A 22,625-nucleotide genomic window follows, 5' to 3' on the forward strand; every position below is an offset into this window, starting at 1 on the left:
TTTGAAGCATTCTGTAAATTAGTTTTTTATATTCTGTATCTGATAATTCCAGGATTGTATCTTCATTTGGGAAAGATTTTGATTCTTTTGTTTGGGGGGTTGGAGAAGCTGTCATGGTCTGCTTCTTTAGGTGGTTTGATATGGACTGCTGTCTCTGAGCTATCACTGGGAAATTGTGTCCAGTCCAAATCCCGGCGGGACGGTTCCCCGGCTGGGACGCTGCTCTCCCCGCTCCAAGACCAGTCAGTGCCTCCCGGGGACTTCTCCTACCCGCTGCATCCCACGCCGCCCAAGTGAACCAGCTGGGCCCCCTCCCGGGGTTAGTTCAAGAGGGTGGAGCAGCTCTCTGTGCTTGTGCCGTACCTGACTGGTACGCTGGCTCCAGGCTCTGAAAACAATCGCTGCTTCCCCGTATTAGTTCGTTCTCCGTCTCTAAATCTGTGTTTGTTGTTCAGGGTTCATAGATTGTTATGTATGTGATCGATTCACTTTTTTTTCTGTGTCTTTGTTGCAAGAGGGATCCGAGGTAGCTTCTGCCTAGTCTGCCTTCTTGGCCCCAAGCTCTTCCCAATATTTTTAAATAGGACTAAGAGGGTAAGGAAACCCTGGTGGCATAGTGGTTAAGTGCTATGGCTGCTAACCAAAAGGTGAGCAGTACAAATCTACCAGATGCTCCTTGAAAACTCTATGGGGCAGTTCTACTCTATCCTATAGGGTCACTATGAGTCAGAATTGACTCGATAGCAACGGGTTAAAAAGGTGAAGATAGAAAAGAATGTAAGAAGGAGTGTGATAGAGGGCACGATTGTCATGTCCCGAAATAAAATAAAATTAAAATTAAATAAAATGCTTTAAGAATATGTGAACATTCTTCCATGTCAGATCATGCTGGGAAGTTGAATGATACAGTACCAGCCATGGGGATTTGTCAGTATGGAAGTTATTGATTAAATAGTAATAATCTTGATGACAAGGAGAGGATGAAACTAAAACCGAAGTGGCTTGAAAAGAAAATAAGAGGTAAGAAAAATTGCGAGTAAGTAAAGACAACTTTGAATGAAGCTTGTTTGAAAAGAGGTGTAGGGAAAAGTGCTATGTTAATTCTTTGGCACTTTACAAAACTAAGATACAATAAAGGACTGTTTTAGGTAATACAACCTTAAAAATGAGGAATTTGATTAACCGTTGTGGCAGAATATTAAGATAAATTGAGGAATACGGACTTTTAGGGTGCACCTCTAGGTACAAGCAAAAGGGTAAACACTTGGTAAAACTTTCATTTATTTGTAAATACTTTTAATAAAGTAAAGACCTTTAGCTCTGCTTTTGCACTAAGGAAGAGGCACAGTGGAGGAAATTCCACCTTTATTGCTAACTGCATGGTTGGCATCAACATGAATTCAAACCTCTCTGGAAATGGATCTAGTCTTCACCTTCCAACTTCTTCAACCTTGTTGTCAGACACACTAGTGGCATTCTCTATTGAACCCCAGCCACCTGTAGCTGTATCAGAGCTTGCAAATTAAAAGAACACTGTCTTTCAGACCAGCTGCCCACACAGCCCTTTTTCTATCCTAGCCACCCTGAGCTAGGTCAGAGCACGTAAGTTAAAAGGGCATAGTCCTTCAGACCACTGAAAAGGCAGATGCCAAACCCTTCTGGCTCTTACTGCCCCTGTAGGTTCATTAATTCCCTGAAACATCTTACAGAATTCACAGAGAGTTTATTACTTACAGTTATTAATTTATTATAACTAGAAAGAATACAAATGAAGAGACACATAGGGTGAAGTCCAGGAGGGATCCCAGGATGGGCTTCCATGCCCCCAAGGCAGAATAATTTTCTCCTGTGCATGAATGTCTTCCTTCAACTAGAAAGCCCAAAGCTACTTGTACATTCAGAGTCTTTTACTGGCTTCATTGCAGTCATGACTGGGGTGTCATTGAGCACTCATGATTGACTGAATCATTGAAAATGTTTACACGGTGCCTCCTTCACTTCCTGAGCTTAGCTGACCCAGGTGTGCTCTGTGTAGCTCCCATTCATTTATATGCATGTTCAAGTGTTGCCTGGTAGTTTTTGATAACAACTCACTTGCTTGTGGAATTCCAGAGGCTATCTTTTAGAAACCAAAGACAAAAGTCAAATCAAGTTATCTGTCTTGCAGCTTTTATCTGATACATACTATGGAACTCTTTAGTTGCTTGTTATTGTCTAAAACAGTATTTAGGATTAGTTTATCCATAATTGTCTCCGAATTCATCTCATAAACTTTTAGGGATGGCATCAAAATTGATTCATAAAAATCCTTAAATTACATAGAAACAATGACTCTATCAAAATGTCTCCATAAAAGTATATGATATCCCTAATTCTGAATGCCCCAACCCAGAAAGTAGAAATTAGTCATATTCATGAAAAACCTCCGAATTAGCTGTTAATACTATTAGTGTTACAGAAAGAAAATTAAAAAAAAAAAGTATCAGTCAGTCAGGATAAGCATTGGCTATAGTTGAAGCTTACTCTTTCATTTCTTTCCTATTTTATCACTCCACACTAATACTAGATAAGGGCCAATTTATCCATTGTAAGTCAACTAGGTAATCTCTGTCTCTGATGTGAATTTTTCAGTGAGGTTGTGTTTTGAATGTGTGTAGTTTTACACTCAGATTTTCCTCAGTCTTTTTTTTTTTTTTGCTATTAGATATATTTAGGATTTGCTTTTTCTTTCAATAATATAACTAGATCAACATTTAAGGGTGAGATTTGTATAGATGAAGGCAAGCCTGCCTACTCAGGTCAATGTATCCTCCATAAATGCAGGCTTCTCCATAGAATAACATTTAGCCCCGTCATGGTCTCTATTGAATTTAGGGTTAAATGTCAGGACAGAATTAAAATATGATGTAATGTTTCATTACCTGAACGTACATGTCCTTCATGGATCTTGAGGGGAGGAATGGTTGGTTATGGGTGGGATTCATGGTTGGAGAAACTGACACTTTTTCTGTGTTTTTAGCTGTCTACATGCAGATCTTTTTTTTTCTTTCTTTACATTTCATTGTTGCAATATTAAAATCTCAGACTACATTCTTAAGTTTTCATATTTTATTTTCAAGTGTTATCTTGGGAGATTTTGCCTTTTAAACATGAAAAAATCTTTCTACTTAGGGGAAAATAAAAGACTTTCCCACACTCAGGAACTGGCTATTTTTCATAATTCTAAACAAATAGAGATGATAATTTAAATTATGTTTCAAATGCCTCCCAGGGAAATTAGCATTCAAACCAAAACAACAGTCCTTTAATATTCTCTTCAGAGCTGAAAAGTTAACAGAAGTGGGTTATTAGAAAACAAACAAACTAGTTAGGTTTTTCATTAATGTACAAATGACCCAAAATAATATTAACATTTTCCACACTTACCTAATATGCACATAGTAATGCTTATACATTGACTTACTTTTCCTCTGTTTCTCAATTTTATTAACTGCAAACTGTGTTTCTATGTATGATATTAAAAAACAAAAAAAATGGAAAGGGAGAAAATGTAGGAGTCAGAGGATAAATTCAGGGTAAGTCATTAGATTTTATGGAACCCAGGTCACTGGCATGATCCCATGCTTCTCCTAGCTACACACCATCAATATTTATTGAGTAAAAAATTGTATTTATTTTATGTTTATGAAAGTTCAAAGGCTCCTCATCATTTTAAAAGCGTAGTTTCTAAAATGATCTATTACATGATTTATAATTTCATACTATGATTTTCCTGTGCATCTTTCTAGCATGTTTTCATACTTGTCACACATTTGTATTCTATGATATAGTCTTGCAGATATTCCTTAGGAAAAATTATGGCAAGTTCTTTATGGTCTCAGAGCTATTGCACATGCTTTACCGCCTGCCCTAAATATTATTTCTGTGTTTTTATTTTGGCTTACTATAATTTGTCATTTAAGTTTGCTTAAATGTTACTTTATAAATTAAGCATTTCCTAACCACTAAAATTGGCTGAGTGACCAAAGTCCGTGGTCCCAAAACATACTGCCTTTTACAATTTATAAAAACTTCTCACACACATTATAATTTATTCATTGACTGTACTTATGGATTGAGTTGTTTCCCTCCAAAAAATATGCTGAGTCACAATATCCAGAACCTGTGAATATGGCATTGTTTGGAATAGGATCTTTGAAGATGTTGTTAGGTTAACATGAGATCATACTCGGGTAGGGTAGGTGCTAATCCTAAATGACTCTTGACCTTATAAATGAGGAGCAGATATACAGAGCCAAAGAGACAGAGGAAGGGTGTCATTTAATACGGCAGCTGCCAGCCAAGGAATGCCTGGGAACGTCAAAATCTAGGAGGGAGGCATGAAATAGTTTATCTCTCAGAGACCTTGGAGGTTGTCAGCATGGCCAGTACCCTGATTTGGACTTCTAGCCTTCAGAACTGTGAGACGACACATTTTTATAAACTTCAAAGTCTGTAATATTTTGTTACTGAAAACTTACAATTGGGTGATGGATAGAGGTTTTGAGGTACTTGATAGTAAAAACTGAGAATGCCTTAAACAGACCATTGGTAGAATTATGGGCTTTAAAGATGATGCTGTTGAAGGCTCAAAAAGAAGTGACGTGAGCTGCAGAGAAAGCTTATATTGACATGAACAGAATGTTGCTAGAAATGTGGAAAATAAGTGTGCTCATAATGAGGCTTTAAAAGGAAATGATAAAGATATCATTGGACGCTGAGGAAAGGACAGTCCTTGTTATGACGTGGCTACGCTCCTTGGAAACTCTATGGGGCAGTTCTACTCCGTTCCATAGGGTCACTATGAGTCAGAATCGACTCGACGGCAGTGGGTTTATGTTTGAATGTTTTGTGGAAAGTTAAACTTGCAACTGATGAACTTGGATATTTAGCCAAATAGATTTCTAATAAAAGTCTTGAGGAGTAGCTTGGTTTCTCTTTGCGGTTTAGAGTAAAATCCAAGAATAAAGAGATAAATTGAGGAATGAACTGTGCAATAAGGAGCCAGAATTGAAGACTTAGAAAATGTTCAGCATCTCCATATTGTAAAAATTTAAATGTATGCTCTGTAGAAGAAGACACCAAATGTGTGGCTAGACCAACATATGCTAAAGAGATTAAATATATGACTTCTAGATCCAATCAACTATCTCAGTAGAAATGTCAGCTGAGATTGAAGGGGGCAGAACTCAAAACCCAAACCCACTGTTGTTGAGTTGATTGTGACTCAAAGCTCAGGAATTAGATGAACAAAATACCTCTGAAATTATGGGGAACCTGTGAAGCTGACAACAGGAGAAATCATTTGAAATCTGTATACACAGAAGATAGATACATGATAACCTTCTCCATATAATCAAGCCAGAAAATGAACACTTCCCTCTTTGACAGAGAATGATACATTTGATTGCCTGAGAAAATGAACCAAAAAAGACTCTGAAGGGGTCGTAAGACACAGCTAAGATCAAGGATATTATACTTCAAACAAGGGATTTAATTGAACAAGGGGCTTTAATTTTAAAGTGTATTCTCAGAATAGAAGTGAGAACTCCTCCCAAGACATTTTATCCCACTAACTATGAGAACAATGACAGCCAGGCTTAAACTCCCCCATAGGAGACTCAAGAATTTCTCTCAGGTAAATTTTACCTTCCTGAGGAAAAAGTATTTTTAGGAAGTTTCCTAGTGAAACAGCCTGACCATATCACTGTACAGTAAAATAAAAACCCAACAGCTCCTTTGGCTTACTCAGTGTTCCCCATTAGCACAGTCTTACTATAAGAGAGAGCCAAGGCTCACCAGATATTTGCAGAAAGTCTCTTACATGAAACACAGGTACCAAAGCAAGAAGATACACAGAAGTAATTTGAAAGGAGAGAAAATTCAGGAAGCAGAAAAATAAGCAAATATTATTAATATACCAAAAAAATTGATATTAAATAGAGCATTAATGCAAAATATTAGGAGGCTTTACAAAGGAAGAATAAGGACTCCAACAGGACATTCTTCAAGAAAAAGACAAAATTGCTAAACTACCTGAAAGTACTGATAGGAGTTTTATTATTCTGGTGGAAAATTAAGATATAAAATATTGTGGCAGCATGAGAAATTATGCAAACAGAAAATGAGTCTGTTTTAATTTTAGGGAAAAGACAGATTGTGCAAATAACGGAATAAAATCACTATATGGTGCATTTACTGCTATAAGAAATAATTAGCTAGACATTATAATGTTAACATTTAATATTGAAGTAGCAAAAATTATGATTTAATTATATTACAAACATGGAGAATGGTGTGCGCATCAATGTGGGGACAGATATAAGAGAGGTAAATGTACTTTTCTTTAGTAATAACTCTTAGTTTTTCTCATATATATTCTACAAGAGACAAACAACCAAATACAAACATTCTTTTTGAGCAATGAGAGAAATACAAGAAGAGAACAAATAAAACTGTAAAGTGTTTGCCTCTGAGAAGCAGGGACTGAAGAGAAGAGAGATGTGAGAGGGTACTGTTGTTTTTCACTATCCATCAGGTAGAATTCTGTAACTATTTTAACCGTGAACTTTTGCATCGTTAGTATAAATGTTTACACACGCACAGACAAAATCATCCCCAGCTCTTCTAAAAAGCCCTCCATACAGAAGTAGATTATGATGAGCTCCATTCTAATCCTGAGTAAACACATGAATACTTAGGTAGAGGAACTAATGGGAGTTCTGTTTGAGTAGTATGGGTTGGCTATCTGTATATTCAGATTATCTGAAGTTATTTGCACAAACTAATAAGTACCAGTTAAAGGTTAGATTTTAAAACAACTGGTTTATATTAAAAGATATATTTTGCGACTACATGTACATGAATAGGCAAGGCAGTGATTTGAAATAAAGAATAATCTTTCTAATACAAATACAATTACATGTAGTTATAGTCAATCCTGGTGGTGGTGTGGTGTTATAGAATCATGTGCTTTGAGTCTAAAACAACAAAAAAAAGACATTTTATAAAAATTAACATGTTTCCTTTGTTCTGTAAACTCCATTAGCAAATACATCAGTATGCATGGAAAAAGGCTTTTATTCAACATATTCATGGTTTTTTTTTTTTTATTCATGGTTATAATAGCATAGGTTTTATTATAACATGTGTAATTGATTTTTTTTATTATGATAGAAACATTTGTAGACAACAAAAGTGATTTTAAAACGTGAAAATAGTATTGGCAAAGAAGGTGTATATATATGAGAAAATTGTATATAGTTATTAAAAACAATATGCGAAAACAAATTTACTGATTTGGAGAAGTGTTCACAAGTAAGTATAAGCAAAATTGGGTACAATACCATTACATAGAGATGATTCAACAAAATAGTATTGCTAATTATTATTTCTCATTTATATAGTCTCTATTTGAATTAAAATATTTATTAATATAGGTGGAAACCCTAATAGCATAGTGGTTAAGTGCTACGGCTGCTAACCAAAGCGTCAGCAGTTCGAATCTGCCAGGCGCTCCTTGGAAACTCTATGGGACAGTTCCACTCTGTCCTATAGGGTCGCTATGAATGGCACTGTTTTTTTTTTTTTAATTATTATTATTAATATAGGTACTTCAACTACTTATTTCAAATTATTTTTTAGATTCAAATTCAGTAAAGCATATTGCTATCATATGATTCTTAATGTCTATTACCATTTTTAACTTTAAAGTTCAAATATATATTTCTTTTGCCCATTAAAATTGTATGCCGTAAATTTTACAGCAGGCTTTTAGTTACATTGGATGATTGAACACATGTGTTTATCAATCCCCAAGACATTGCTAAAGAAACAGGAGAAGAATTGTAACAGGAAAAAATAATAAAAATATCACCGTAAATCAATTAAAGAGCTAGAACATCAAGTGAAAGATATACCTCAAAGTAAAATAAAACACCAAGCAAAAGAAAGATAAATATACAGAAGAGCAGGACATGCAGTACCTGACATATATGATATTCAGAAAGAGAATAAAGAAAATAAGAAGGGAAATTATAGAATGTTAGGGAATAAAATGAAGAAGGCTGAAATGTGTGCACATGTATGTGTGCATTTGTGCATGTGTGTTGAGAAAATTTTTTTAATGAATAAAGGAAATCTGAGGAAAAAATTATAAACAGTGGGAAAGAAAAGAAATTGATTGCTTTAATGCAAACTGAATCTAGGAGAAAAAACGGAAAGTTAAAATCCGGTCCTTGGAATATGTTTGATCGTGACAGTCAAAAGAGCATAAAACCATATAATGTAGAGTTATCACTAGAGAAAGGACTGGGCAGCTGCAAAATTCATTTATCAGGAAAATAAAACATGTCTCTTCCCCATATTGTAAGGACTCAGCAATGCATAGGACATGCAAGGCTGTTTGTTCCAGACATAAGCAGCACACTCCTCCAGAGAGGTTTCAGAAGGGGGGATCCTGGCTACACTAAGAGAAAGAACAAAATGCCTTTATATGATTTATATAATATACAAGTACTTGCCAGGGTCTTTCAGGTCCGTGATTTCTGTGGCACTGCAGATGCTTCTCTCATTAACTTTGCACAAGTTACATTGTCTAACAGATAATTACATAATCTTGTTCCTTCAGCACTTATGATAATCAATTCATATCAGTATATGGGGGAAGCCATGGGCTGGAAAAAAAAAGCAAAGACCCCTGTCCAGAATTTTCCTGTGTGAATTGTCCTGAAATTGGAACTATTCAGCCATTCTGTTGTTGGGATTATTCTCTCTGTTGTTGTGATTCTCTGGAGCACTGAGCTCACTGATGAGTGTCTGTGAACCGCTGTACGAGAGAATAAAAAAAAAAAGTTTGGCTGAATAACATACATTTCTAGACTGAAAAGATCAAAACAAAAAAATGAAGGGGGAAAAAATCTTCCAACAAGGCATGTATTGTGAAATTTGAGAATACCAATTTAAAAAAACAGATATTAACTGCTTTAGAGAAAATAAAATGAAAAAGAAGCTTAAGCAGCCTACACAGATGAGTTCAGCTTGTAAACATTCATTGAATTATTTGCTTATCATGTGCACATGATTCAGTATACATATTGCCCTCCAATAAAATAGAGCAATGTTAATGTTGTTGTTAGGTGCCGTCCAGTTGGTTCCTACTCATAGTGACCCTATGAACAACAGAATTTTATTGTTAATAGAAACCTATATTAAAGAGTGTAGATAAAAAATACCATCAAATATGCCAACAGCATCCCTGGAAAAGTGTCTGAATGCAAATTATTTTTAACCTGTAATTCTAAACCCTGCTAAACAATTAATAAAATGTTAGTAAAATTAATCTATTTTCATATTCACATGTATTTGGAGATTTTGATTTGGATCTACTTTATTTTCAGACAGTTAATGGAGAATATACTCTGGCACAATAAGGACCAAAAACTAAGAAAGGAAAGAAGGTGTGGTATTTAGGAAACTTTGAATCAAACTCAGGAATGTCCTAAAGGAAAACCTAAAAATGAAAGCGGTGCAGAAAATGTGCGATTAAACAGTCAATAATGGGGAAGAAGGAACGTGGGCTCTAGGATAAAAGACTCCAGAGCTGTGAGGCAAAAATGGTGTCCTTGGTGTGTGTGCAAGTGCATGCATGTGTATGCATTATGTGGAGGGATGGGCGTTAATTACCCTCCTGATATAAAAGACAATTTGAAAACCAAAAAGGGACGACTATGACAAAAATAATGAAAGAAAAAGGCAACTAAAGAGTCAAGAGAATGTTAGGGTCTGTATAAGAGCTATCGTTGAATCTAGACTAAGCATTAGAATAAAAATCTTATCCCAGACAAAATGGCCTAGGCTCATTTTCTCCTGCACTTCCTGTCAAATACAATGAAAGGACTTTGAAAGGTGGAAGGAAGAAGATGACTGACCAGCAAACTTCGGATCTGAAGAACAACACTATGATGAAAACCATGGCTTCATTTTTTTTTCTTTTAATCTGTAGTTTTATTTCCTATGTATAAAAAACTGGGCACCTGAGAGGCCTCAGACCCAGAACTACTGATAAAAAACTGATAGGAGTAGACAAAATCAAACAATCGAACAAACAAACAAAAAAAAAAACAGGGTTAATAGACCAAAGGACAGGGTTTGGAGAAACCCAGTAGAAATCTGGCAAGAAAATGCATCTCATGATTCATATCCAGTGGTAACTGATTGTCTGAACTTCCAGGTGTTAGTGCCAGTAATGCCTGGGTAGGCTGAACCGCCCTGTTGCACCACAGTCATGGCAGAGATGGCTGATCTGCCCTTAAAATCTTCATCAGCAGTGCTAAAATGGCGGACCCGTCGCTCATCCCACACCCATCACCAGTGGTGGAACCAGCCGGATTGGAGAGGTGCAGATAGTAGAGCCTAGGTTAGCCATCACATCCTTTGTCCCACACTTCATGGCAGTGGCTGACTCAAGATGTTCTCAGTGGTAGGCAGTGTCACACCAGACTAGGTAGCACAAGCTATCCCCCACCCAACGCACAAGAATATATAAAACACTCTTACAACTTAACAACAAAAACACAAACAACTCAATTAAAAAGTGGACAAAGGGCTTGAATAGACAGTTGCCCAAAGAAGAAATGCTAATTGCCAACAAACACATGAAAAAGTGCTCAGCATCATTGGTTATCAGGGAAATACAAATCAAAATCCCATTAAGATGGTTCTGATAATAAAAAAAAAAAAGTAAATAAAATCAAACCTAGAAAACAAGAGGCGTTGGTGAAGATACGGGGGAACTGGAACCCTCATTGATGTCTGGTGTGATTGCAAAACCATACACTACTGTGGAAAAGAGTGTAGAATTTCCTCAAAAAGCTAAATAAAGAATTGTCATATAATCTAAAAATTCCACTCCTAGATGTATACACAAAAGATTTGAAAGCTGGAATGCAAACAGATAAATGTATGCCAATGTTCACTGCAGCACTATTCACAACAGCCATAAGGTGGAAACAACCTAAAAGTCCATTAATAGATAAATGCATAAACAAAACATGATACATACATGCCAAACCAAAACCAAACCCTTTGCCTTTGCCGTCAAGTTGATTCCAACTTATGGCAATCCTATAGGACGGTGTAGGACTGCCCCAAATGGTTTCCAAGGAGCAGCTGATGGATTCAAACTGCCAACATTTTGTTTAGCAGTTCAGCTCTTAACCACTGCGTCGCCAAGGCTCCTGTATATACATACAATGGCATATTATTCAGTCATAAAGAGAAATGAAGTCATGATGCATGCTACAACACGGATGAATCTGGAGAATATTATGCTGAGTGAAATAAGTCAGTCACGAAAGGACAAATATACAGAACAGGCAAATGTACAGAAATCAATGTTTCTTAATGGTCACCAGAGGTAGGAAAGAGGAAGTCATTGCACATAGGAAGTCATAGCTTAGGGGACACAGAGCTTCTGCCAAGGGAGGTGGAATAATTTCAAAACAGATAGTGATGGTTGCACAACGTGATGAAAGTAACTAATGTCACAGATAATGCTTGGAAAATATGTTGACATCTCATGATGACTCCATGTGTTGCGGAGAAGAACTGCATGCCATAGGGTTTTCAAGGCTGTGAACTTTCAGAAGCAGATGGCCATGTCTTTCTTCCAAGGCACTTCTGAGTGGGTTTAAACCGCCAAACTTCCAGTTAGTAGTCCAGTACCCAACTGTGTGCACCACCCAGGGACTTCTTATATACACACGAAACCAAACCCCTTGCCATCAAGTTGATTCCAACTCATAGCAAAAATAGAGTTTTACCTTCAATTATGATTGTGGCTTTATTTATTTATTTATTTTTCAATTACCTCTGTATTTTGAAGGCTGTCACTAGGGACACACCATTTTAGTATCATTATATCTTCTTGATAAATTCATACTTTATCTTTATGAAATTATCCTCTTTATGTTAATTCTCCTTGTTTGATGTTAAGCTAAATGCTTTCATGTCTAATATTTGTATATTTTTTTATTATTTTATGTTTAGCATCTCTTAGATTTTATATATAAATTACTGTTTTGAAAACAATATTTCACTAGGTCTGGATTTGTTTCCCTTGCTGACTGCCTCTGCATTTTATTTGAGTATTTAGGTTGTTAATTTGCATTTTCCATAGTTTTTGGTATTTTTGGGTTTAAGTTTACCATCTTGCTATTTCCTTTCTATGTTTTCATCCTTGTGCTATTTGTTTTCTATTTTTACCAACTTTTCTCTGTTATTTGTTTCTCTTTTCCTGCCTTCTTTTGGGTTGTTCAATAGTTTTTAACATTTCCTTCTATATATTTTATTGGCTTTTTAGATATGTATCTTTGTATTCTATATATTTCATGTAAGTGGGATAGTACACATTTGTCCTTTTGTGACTAACTTATTTCACTCAGTATAATATTCTCAAGGTTCATCTGTGTTGTAGCATGTATCAGGACTTCATTTCTCTTTATGGCTGAATAATATTCCATTGTATGTCTATCTAGGAGCCTTGGTGATGCAGTGCTTAAGAGCTCCACTGTTAAGCAAAAGGTTGGCAGTTCGAACCCACCTGTTGTTCCATGTTTGGTGCATGGGACATGTGTATTTTTTCTAGAAATTAAAATATTCTTTCTTAATTTTTCATATTTTACTTAGAATTAATATTGTACCACTTCACATAAAAATGAACAAATTTATATTATATTCCATTTCTCCACTCTGTGGAAAAATATATATTTGGGTAGCCCTTTACTGAATTCAAATTTTTTCTATATTTTTAATATCTTTGCTAAATGAACTTTATTTTTTGTCACATCTGGTGCTGCCTTTTTGCTGGAGCTCTTCATATCCTGCAGCTGCTCTGGCAGAATCTTCCTTGACGTTTCCTCCACCTTCTATCTCACAGTCCTCTTATGCAACCTTCAGACAGTGATTTTATAGCATGCATGCCATGTCACATTGCTGCTCAGCGTTTTTAGTGTTATTCATTGTCTGCAGGATGAAATTGAGTCCCTTTTTTATGGCATACAAAATGCCCTGTATTTTATTTATGCTTCTTAGAATTTATCCTCCAAAAATACAGATCTATCTTCCAGCAACACAGACCACCTTGTTGTTTCTAAAAATGTATTCTATCACACATTCATGTCTTTGCACATGGTATTTTTTGTAGTTGAACTACCTCAAGGGTCAGTTTTAGAATTACTTCATTTTGATATGCAATATCACATTTTTATATTTGTCCATTTTTAAAGTTAATTATGCCATTACATCTTGCTTAAGTTATTATTTTATAAATAGGCCTAAAATCTTAGAACTGTTTCCATACCTTTCAAGAGGATCTTCAAAAAATATTTATAACAGAACAATAGTAAAAAGAGAATTTAATCAGCAAACAATAATCTTTTGAACAAATTGTGCTGGGAACAACTGAATATACATACACAAAAGAATAAATTTGGATTCCTCTTTTACAACATAAACAGAAATTAACTCAAATTGCAATGCGGATCGAAATGTAAGAGCGAAAGCCATGAAAATCCCTAGACAAAAGTTTAGGAGTAAATCTTCACAGACGTGGATTAGGCAAAGCTTTCTTAGATGCTGTACAAAAAGCAAAAACGACAAAATAATTTAAAAAATAGGTGAATTGAATTCCATAAAAGTAATTAGATTTTCAAAGGTCATTATCAAAAAAAAAAAAAAGAAAAGATAATTTATAGAATGGAAAAATGGTTGTAAATCATATATCTGAAAAAGGACTTGAATCCAGAATATAGAAAGGATACTTTCAACTCAATAATAAAGACAAGTAACCCAGGTGAATAATGGGCAAAAGATTTGAACAGATACTTCTCCAAAAAAGATATATAAATGGTCAATAAGCACATGAAAAGATGTTCAATGTCATCAGCCATTACAGATATGCTAACTGAAATTGCAGTGACGTATCATTTCATACCCCAACCCTGGTGGTGTGGTAAGGCTGATAAGGAAAAGGTTGGCAGACCCAATCTACCCGGAGCTCCTTGGAAACCCTATGGGGGCAGTTCTACTCTGTCACCTAGGGTTGCTATGAGCGGGAATCGAATTGATGGCACCTAACAACAACAACAATAGTAAAGTCGCTCTGAGTCTGCCTGAATCAACTGGATGGAAATTTTTTTTTTTTTTTTTTTTTGGTTTAGTGTGAGTCAGAATTGACTTCAGGGCAATGGATTTGGCTTGTTTATTTATTTATTTATTTATTTATATAAGATCTCTATGGGAGCCCTAGTGGCACAGTGGCTAAAAGCTTGGCTGCTAACCAAAAGGTTGGCAGTTCAAATTCATCAACTGCTCCTTGGAAACCCTATGAGGCAGTTCTGCTTTGTTCTGTAGGGTTGCTGTGAGTTGGAATGGACTCAGCAGCACCTAATAACAACAATAGGGTCACTATGAGTCAAAATCGACTGGATGGCAACGGGTTTGATTTCAGTTTGTAAGGAGCCTGGGTGGCGCAAGCACTTTACAACCAACTGCTAACCTAAATATTTGGTGGTTCAAATCCACCTAGTAATTCCGTGAAAGAATGTCCTGGCAAATTACTTCCAACAATATTACAGCCAAGAAAAGCTAATGGAGGAGTTTTACTCTGTAACACATGGGGTCGCCATGAGTCAGAATCAATTTGACAGCAAAACAACAAGAAAAAGGTTTATAGTCAAAAGACAGATAATAACTAGATTTGGCAAGCATGTAGAGAAATAGGAAGGATCATACATTTCTGGTTGTAATACAAAATGATGCATGTATAGTTCGGCAGTTCCTCAAAATGTTAAACATAGAGTTTCCGTAAGACCCAGGAATTCCACTCCTAGATATATACCCAAGAAAAATGAAAGTATATGTTCCCATAAAAACTTTTACAGAGATGTTAATACTGTTATTCATTTAGGTCAAAAAGTGAAAACAATCAAAATGTTCTCCATATGATGGACATACACTTATACAAAGACTAATTCTTCAACGATATTGGTGTTATTATTGTTGTTACGTGCTGTCAAATCGATTTCAGCTCATAATGACCCTATAGGACAGAGTACAACTGCCCCACAGGGTTTCCAAGGAGTGGCTGGTGGATCTCAATTGTTGATCTTTTGGTTAGCAGCCAAGTTCTTAATCACTATGCTACCAGGGCTACAACAATATAGAGGAATAAAATACTTATATATGCTATGACATGGATGAACATTAAAAACATTTTGCTAAATGAAATAAGCCAGTCACAGAAGAACATTTATTGTACCAATTGATTTCTTTGGTAGGAAATGTGAAGATTAGGCAAATGTGCAGACCACAAAGTAGAGCAGGAGCTGTTTAGGTCTGGAAGCAGGTGGGATGATGGGGAGTGACTGTTAATGGGTATGGGGTTTCATTTTTGGGTCATATGAATACTCTAAAATTGATTGTGGCTATGGATGCACAACTCTGAGAGCATACTAAAAACTACTAAATTGTACACATTAAATGTGTGACTAGTATTGCAAGTGAATTCTATCTCCATAAAGTTGTTAAAGAAGAATAAATAAATGGAGAGCCAAGTCCAAGATTACTAAATCAGACTGCACAAATTAGCTGTTTTTAAGTTTGTTCTTATTTGTTCTTGTTATGAATGACCTGATGTTATTTGCAAATCTGGTCACTTAGACTATTTGGCTTGCAATATTGAACCTGATTTAACAATTGCTACTTTCTGGTGGCATAAGTAGTTTTTTATTCCACATGTAAATTATAATAAATCAAAAATAGTCAACATATTAATTACAGTTACTAAATTGCACATATAAAAATGTTGAAATGACAAACTTTTTGTTCTATACATCCTCACTACAATTTAAAAAAATGAATTAAATTTTAAGGGAAATGAAAAAAAAAGTTGACACAACATATATTTCCTTGTTTTCTTCCTAGAATGATTTGAAATTATTCTTCTCACCTCAAAACACTTTATTTAAAAAAAAAATTATTCCCATAGATAAATTAAAAAGTGTGCTTACTTATGAATGGAAATGTAATTTAACACAAGCTAAATTCTTTGTCCCCATTTAAATGCAAACCCTCTTTTTCCTATTAAAAATGCATTTAAAAAGAGGTTGAATAATTAGCTTACATGAAATAGTATTAAAAGTGTCCTTCTGTATAGAGATAAATGGAATGCTAGCAAGATAATCACACACGGTTTATACACACACTGTCTTTAAATACAAGATATAATACTTTTCACTACACTTCATTTTCAATTACTACTTTGATTCCTTTCTCTAATAGTTAGTGTTTTGTCCTGAGACTACATAACTAAAGCTAAGTAGTAAACTATGTATATATATAAATATATATATATATATACACATATATACATATAAAATCACATTTGAACATAATTTTCTTCAAACAACTCTCAGACTTACTCTAGAAAATGACATGGGACAAAATGCACAGATGTTAAGATTAGGCAGACTGAGATTAAGTTCCAGTTTTTTTCTATTTAAAAAATTTGAGATTTTGAGTAAGTTTGTCAACTTCTCTGGCCATCAGCATTTACATCTATAAAATATTGATGGTAACTTCTCCTTTAGGGTTCTTAGAAATAATACACATAACGAAATGCAATATATCTAATACAATGTCTGACAATGTGACTGTCTTAGGCTGGGTTCTCTAGAAAAACAAAACCAATGAAGCACCTATCTATATATGTCTCCCTGCCTCCCTCTCTCCTTGCCTGCCTGCCTCCCTGCCTGCCTTCCTGCCTGCCTTCCTGCCACCCTGCCTGCCTCCCTCCCTGCCTGCCTTCCTGCCTGCCTCCCTGCCTCCCTGCCTCCCTCCCTGCCTGCCTCCCTCTCTCCCTGCCTCCCTCCCTGCCTGCCTGCTTCCCTGCCTGCCTCCCTGCCTCCCTCCCTGCCTGCCTGCCTCCCTGCCTGCCTGCTTCCCTGCCTGCCTCCCTGTCTCCCTCCCTGACTGCTTGCCTCCCTGCCTGCCTCCCTGCCTCTCTGCCTGCCTGCTTCCCTGCCTGCCTCCCTGCCTCCCTCCCTGCCTGCCTCCCTCCCTGCCTTCCTCTCTGCCTCCCTCCCTCCCTCCCTGTCTCCTTCCCTGCCTGCCTGCCCCCCTGCCTGCCTGCCTGCCTATCTATAGAAAGAAGGAGATTTATAAGAAGAATTGGCTCATGTGGTGATAGAGGCTGGAAAATCACAAGTCTGTGGGTCAGGCTGGAGGCTTCTCCTAACTTACATAGCTACAGGTGCTGGCCAACCCAAGACCAACAGGTCAGACAACGAGCCTCTGACTCACAGGCTGCAGAGGCCTACAGATCCCAAGATTAGCAGGTAAACTGGCAGGTTGCTTGTCTCACAGACTGAGGAGGCTGATGAATTCCAAGACTGGCAGGTAAACTGCTAGCTCAGGTCCCAAGAACTGGAGTTCAGATGAATAGGAGCCAGCTGCAGGATCTTGAGCAAGTAAAAGCCAAGAGGCTTGCCAGAAAGTCCACCTATATTGGATGCAATCCATATCCCCAAGGAAACTCCCTTTCAACTGCTTGGCTACTCACAGCAGATCCCATTATGGAGATGATCAAATAATTATACGACTGCCAAACTATATCATAACTGCCAAACTACTGAAAATCATGGCCCAGCCAAATTGGCACACAACCTTAATGATCATAGTGACAATATATTGTAATTATTATTACTGTGATTATTACTATGGCTGGCCACTGAAATTTGTGTGACCTAACAGCGAGTCAAAAATGTAATAGTGAAAAACCCTGTTATATATATTGTATATCAATTATGTTCTAATCAGTTTTAGGTTTGGGTAAATTCACAAAATCCTGTGGATGCATTGCTACTTCACCATTACCTGTTCTGCCCTTATTGTCCTATTGCCCTATGATTTGATACTAGATTAGGAGGCCTGGTGGAGCAGTGGTTAAAGAGCTCGGCTGTTAACTAAAAGGTTGGTGCATTTGAACCCACCAGCTGCTCCACTGGAGAAATGTGTGAAAGTCTGCTTCCATAAAGATTTACAGTCTTAGAAACACTATTGGGATCCTTTCCATTCTAAAAGTGCACCTTAAAGAGATATTCCAATCTCTTTAATTAACCTGTTTAATTAATTTGGTGTGTTCTGTCATTTTTTAGATCATCTTTTTATAGATATAAATAGCTTTATATAGCTTCTTACTCTCACTTTGCTTTTGCTGAAGATTCATATACTGCACACTAGCTTTCAAAGACATACGTTAGAGAAAAGGGGATAAAGTACACGAAGATGCTTGCAGCACGATAAACTTTCAGGCTTTATTACACTTTGTGATTTAACCTCCAGTGTCATCCTAGATCCTGTTAACCTTCTGTGTTTTCACTTCTGCTTTACTTTCCCTTAGGGTTGTCCATCCACCAGGTCAGAAATCATAAGAATCAATTCTATTGCTGCAAATGTACCCAGTGCATTCACAGACAAAAAATAATTGTTCATTAAAATGTAAACGATACATTGTGAATGTATATTTTGGGCCTGATGTGTATTCAAGTATTTGGTACATTCCAGTTGCTATAGAGTCATTTCCAACTTATAATGACCATATAGGACAGAGAAGACCTGCCCCATTGAGTTTCCAAGGCTATAATTTTTATGGGAGCAGATTGCCAGGTTTTTTGTCCCACAGAGCAGCAGGTGAGTTCACATCACTGACCTTTCAGTTAATAGCAGAGCACTTTAACCATTGCTCCACTGGGGCTCTTTATTAATACATAGAAAGGCAAATTTTTGATGATCATTCTTAAAATTTTCTATGAAATGTGAAAAGGATGTGATTAAGGTCTAAAGAATTTTGTTTTATTCCTAGACCTTTGATTTGTCAACAGATTTTTTTTTTTTAAAGATTATAACAGTCTTACTGTTCTACTACATATTATATTGCTGAACTTGTCAGTCAAATTATGATTTTTTTCTTTCATATGTAAGGATGGCAACATGAACTTTTGGTAAGCTAGCATCTGTATAACACACTTGAAATGTGTTAATCACGTTCTCGAACTTTTTTTTAAGAAAATGCAATGCCGTGATTGAGTGATAGCACAACCAAAGACACGCATTTTTATTGTAAAATTTATTAAGCATTATATACAACAACAAAAGCTTCAAATTCAGAAAAAAAAGAAAACATGATTATCTAAATGGTATTGGTTTATATAATAACTGCCATACAGATTTTTAATGTAAATATTAAGAGACTCCTCTAATATTTAATTTTTTTAATAGCAATTGTAAAGGAAAAACAAAATATCTGTGTGCATTGACATCATGTAAAGCTTCAGGCTGATTGTTTTGGAGCTAAAAAATCACTAGCATTTCACTAGTAATATCTTTCCTGTCCTGCTCCCTCCTTATCTTCTGTAAGCCAAAGGCAGCATAAACAGATTAGGCAAAGGTTACATGATACATCGACTCAGTGATAGAAAAACATTAAATGTTTAAAACTCCTATTAATTTTCCAATTTTAGTTTCCAAAACTGCTGCTTCTTTCATTTCACCTAATCACTGCAGAGTTAGATCTGAACTTACACTCCCCACTCAAAGGCCAGTTTTAAAATTTTGACCATGTACACCATGGAAAAGGAAAGCGGGTTGCTTGATAGGCGAACATAGAAGACATTCTATTAGAAAAAGAGAGATGCCAATCAGATTAGCTAACTAGGCCTTCCACTTGAGACAATATACAGTATTGCTTGAATATGTCAACATTTTGAAATGTTATAGATAATATTTATGAAAAGGAAAAAGCTATTTCTACATTTTTCAGTGAAATTTTGTTATTGTTATAAGACTCACATTTGTAGAGAGAAAACACTAGCCGTTTGTCCACAATTGGATTTCAGAATTTGGGGTAACAAACCTAATTTGGTGGATGATTTAAAAATTTGTCACCTCTAATTTTTATGTGAAAATTGCTACACATTTCTTTATTCTTGAGCTATAAATCTATACACATACATATTTTGCTTTATACACTATTAGTGTAATTAATGTTAATGTATGAGGAGGCAACTGCAATCAATAATATAATTACAATATTCTGTTTTACATTGTGTATCTATCAATGCTTTGTGGAGAGAAATAAAAACTCAGCCTAATAGCTCAATAACTTTTTTTTTAAAAAAATGTTGTAATCCAGGTGAAAAATGAATGTGCTTCTGAATGACAAAGTAACACTTTAGTACATATACATATTTTTATTGTGCTTTAGGTGAAAGTTTACAGCTAAAGTTAATTTCTCTTACAAAAATTTATACACATATTGTTTTGTGACATTAGTTGCAATCCCCACAATGTGACAGCATACTCCCCCTCTCCTCCCTGGGCTCCTTGTGACCATTCAACCTGTTCTTGTCCCTTCCTACCTTCTTATCCTACTTTTGGGCAGTATTTATTTCTGTACATCTGACTGAACTAAGAAGATTCCTCACATGTATTATTTTTGTTTTATACTCCTGTCTAATCTTTGTTCCTTCTTGTGTCTGTCAGTTTGCCGTACTGTGGGGGCTTGTGAGTTGCTGTGATGCTGGAAATAAAGCCACCATTGCTCAAATACCAGCAGGTTCGCCCATGGTGGACAGGTTTCAGCTGAGCTTTCAGACTAAGACAGATTAGGAAGAAGGACCAGATAGTCCACTTCTGAAAATAATTAGCCAGCAAAAACCTTAAGAGTAGCAGAAGAAAAATGTCTGATATACTGCCAGAAGGCACTCAGGTTGGAAGGCCCTCAAAATACTACTGGGGAAGAGCTTCCTCCTTAGTGTAGACTCCATCTTAATGACGTGGATGGAGTCAAGGTTTCGGACTTTCATTCACTGATATGGCATAACTCAAAATGAGAAGAAAGAGCTGCAAACAACCATTAATAATTTGGAACATGGAATGTACAAAGTATAAATCTAGGAAAATAGGAAATTTCCAATAATGAAATGGAACACATGAATATCAATATCTTAGGCATAGGCATTAGTGAGCTGAAATGGACTGGTATTGGAGATTTTGAATTGGACAATCATATAGTCTACTATGACAGGAATGACAACTTGAAGAGGAATGGAGTTGCATTCATCCTCAAAAAGAACATTTCAAGATCTATTCTGACGTACAACACTATGAGTGATAGGATAATATCCATAAGCCTACAAGGAAGACCAGTTAATACCACTATTATTCAAATTTATGCACCAACCACTAAGGCCAAAGATGAAGACACTGAAGACTTTTACCAGCGCCTGCCATCTGAAATTCATCGAACATGCAATCAGGATGCACTGATAATTAGTGGTGATTGGAATCCGAATGTTGGAAACAAAGAAGGGTTGGTAGTTGGAAAATATGGTCTTGGTGATAAAAACAATACTGGAGATCGAATGACAGAATTTTGCAAGACCAACGACTTCTTCATCGCAAATACCTTTTTTCACCAACATAAACAGCAGCTATACACATGGACCTCACCAGATGGAATACACAGGAATCAAACTGACTACATATAAGGAAAAAGACAATGAAAAAGCTCAATATCCTCAGTCAGAACAAGGTCATGGCTGACTGCAGATCAGACCATCAATTACTCATATGAAAGTTTGAGTTTAAACTGAGAAAATTAGAACAAGTTGAAGAAAGCCAAAGTAAGATCTTGAGCATATCTCACCTCAATTTAGGGACAATCTCAAGAATACATTTGATGCACTGAGGCCTAATGACTGAAGACCAGAGAAGATTAGAACGACATCAAAGATATCATATACGAAAAAAACAAGAAGTTATTAAAAAGACAGTAGAGGGGGCGGAGCCAAGATGGCGGACTAGGCAGACGCTACCTCGGATCCCTCTTACAACAAAGACACGGAAAAACAAGTGAATCGATCACATACATAACAATCTACGAACCCTGAACAACAAACACAGATTTAGAGACGGAGAACGAACTAATACGGGGAAGCAGCGATTGTTTCCAGAGCCTGGAGCCAGCGTACCAGTCAGGTATGGCACAAGGACAGAGAGCTGCTCCACCCCCCTGAACTAACCCTGGGAGGGGGACCAGCCGGTTCCACGGGTGGCGTGGGACACAGCCGGTAGGAGAAGTCCCTGGGAGGCAGTGACTGGTCTTGGAACAGGGAGAGCAGCGTCCCAGTAGGGGAACCGTCCCGCCGGGATTTGGACTGGATGCAGGTACGGCATAAACACGGAGAGCTGCTCCACCCCCCTGAACTAACCCCAGGAGGGGGCCCAGCTGGTTCGGGCGGGCGGCGTGGGACGCAGCCGGTAGGAGAAGTCCCCGGGAGGCAGCGACTGGTATTGGAGTGGGGAGAACAGCGTCCCAGGCAGGACACTCGGTCACGGCACAAGCACGGGGAGCTGCTCAACCCACCTGAACTAACCCCGGGAGGGGACCCAAAAGGTTCTCGGGGGTGGCATGGGAACGCGGCTGGAGGGACGAGAAGTCCCCGGGAGGCAGCGACTGATTTTGG

Source organism: Loxodonta africana, chromosome 20 (assembly GCF_030014295.1).
Source record: "Loxodonta africana isolate mLoxAfr1 chromosome 20, mLoxAfr1.hap2, whole genome shotgun sequence".
NCBI lineage: Eukaryota > Metazoa > Chordata > Mammalia > Proboscidea > Elephantidae > Loxodonta > Loxodonta africana.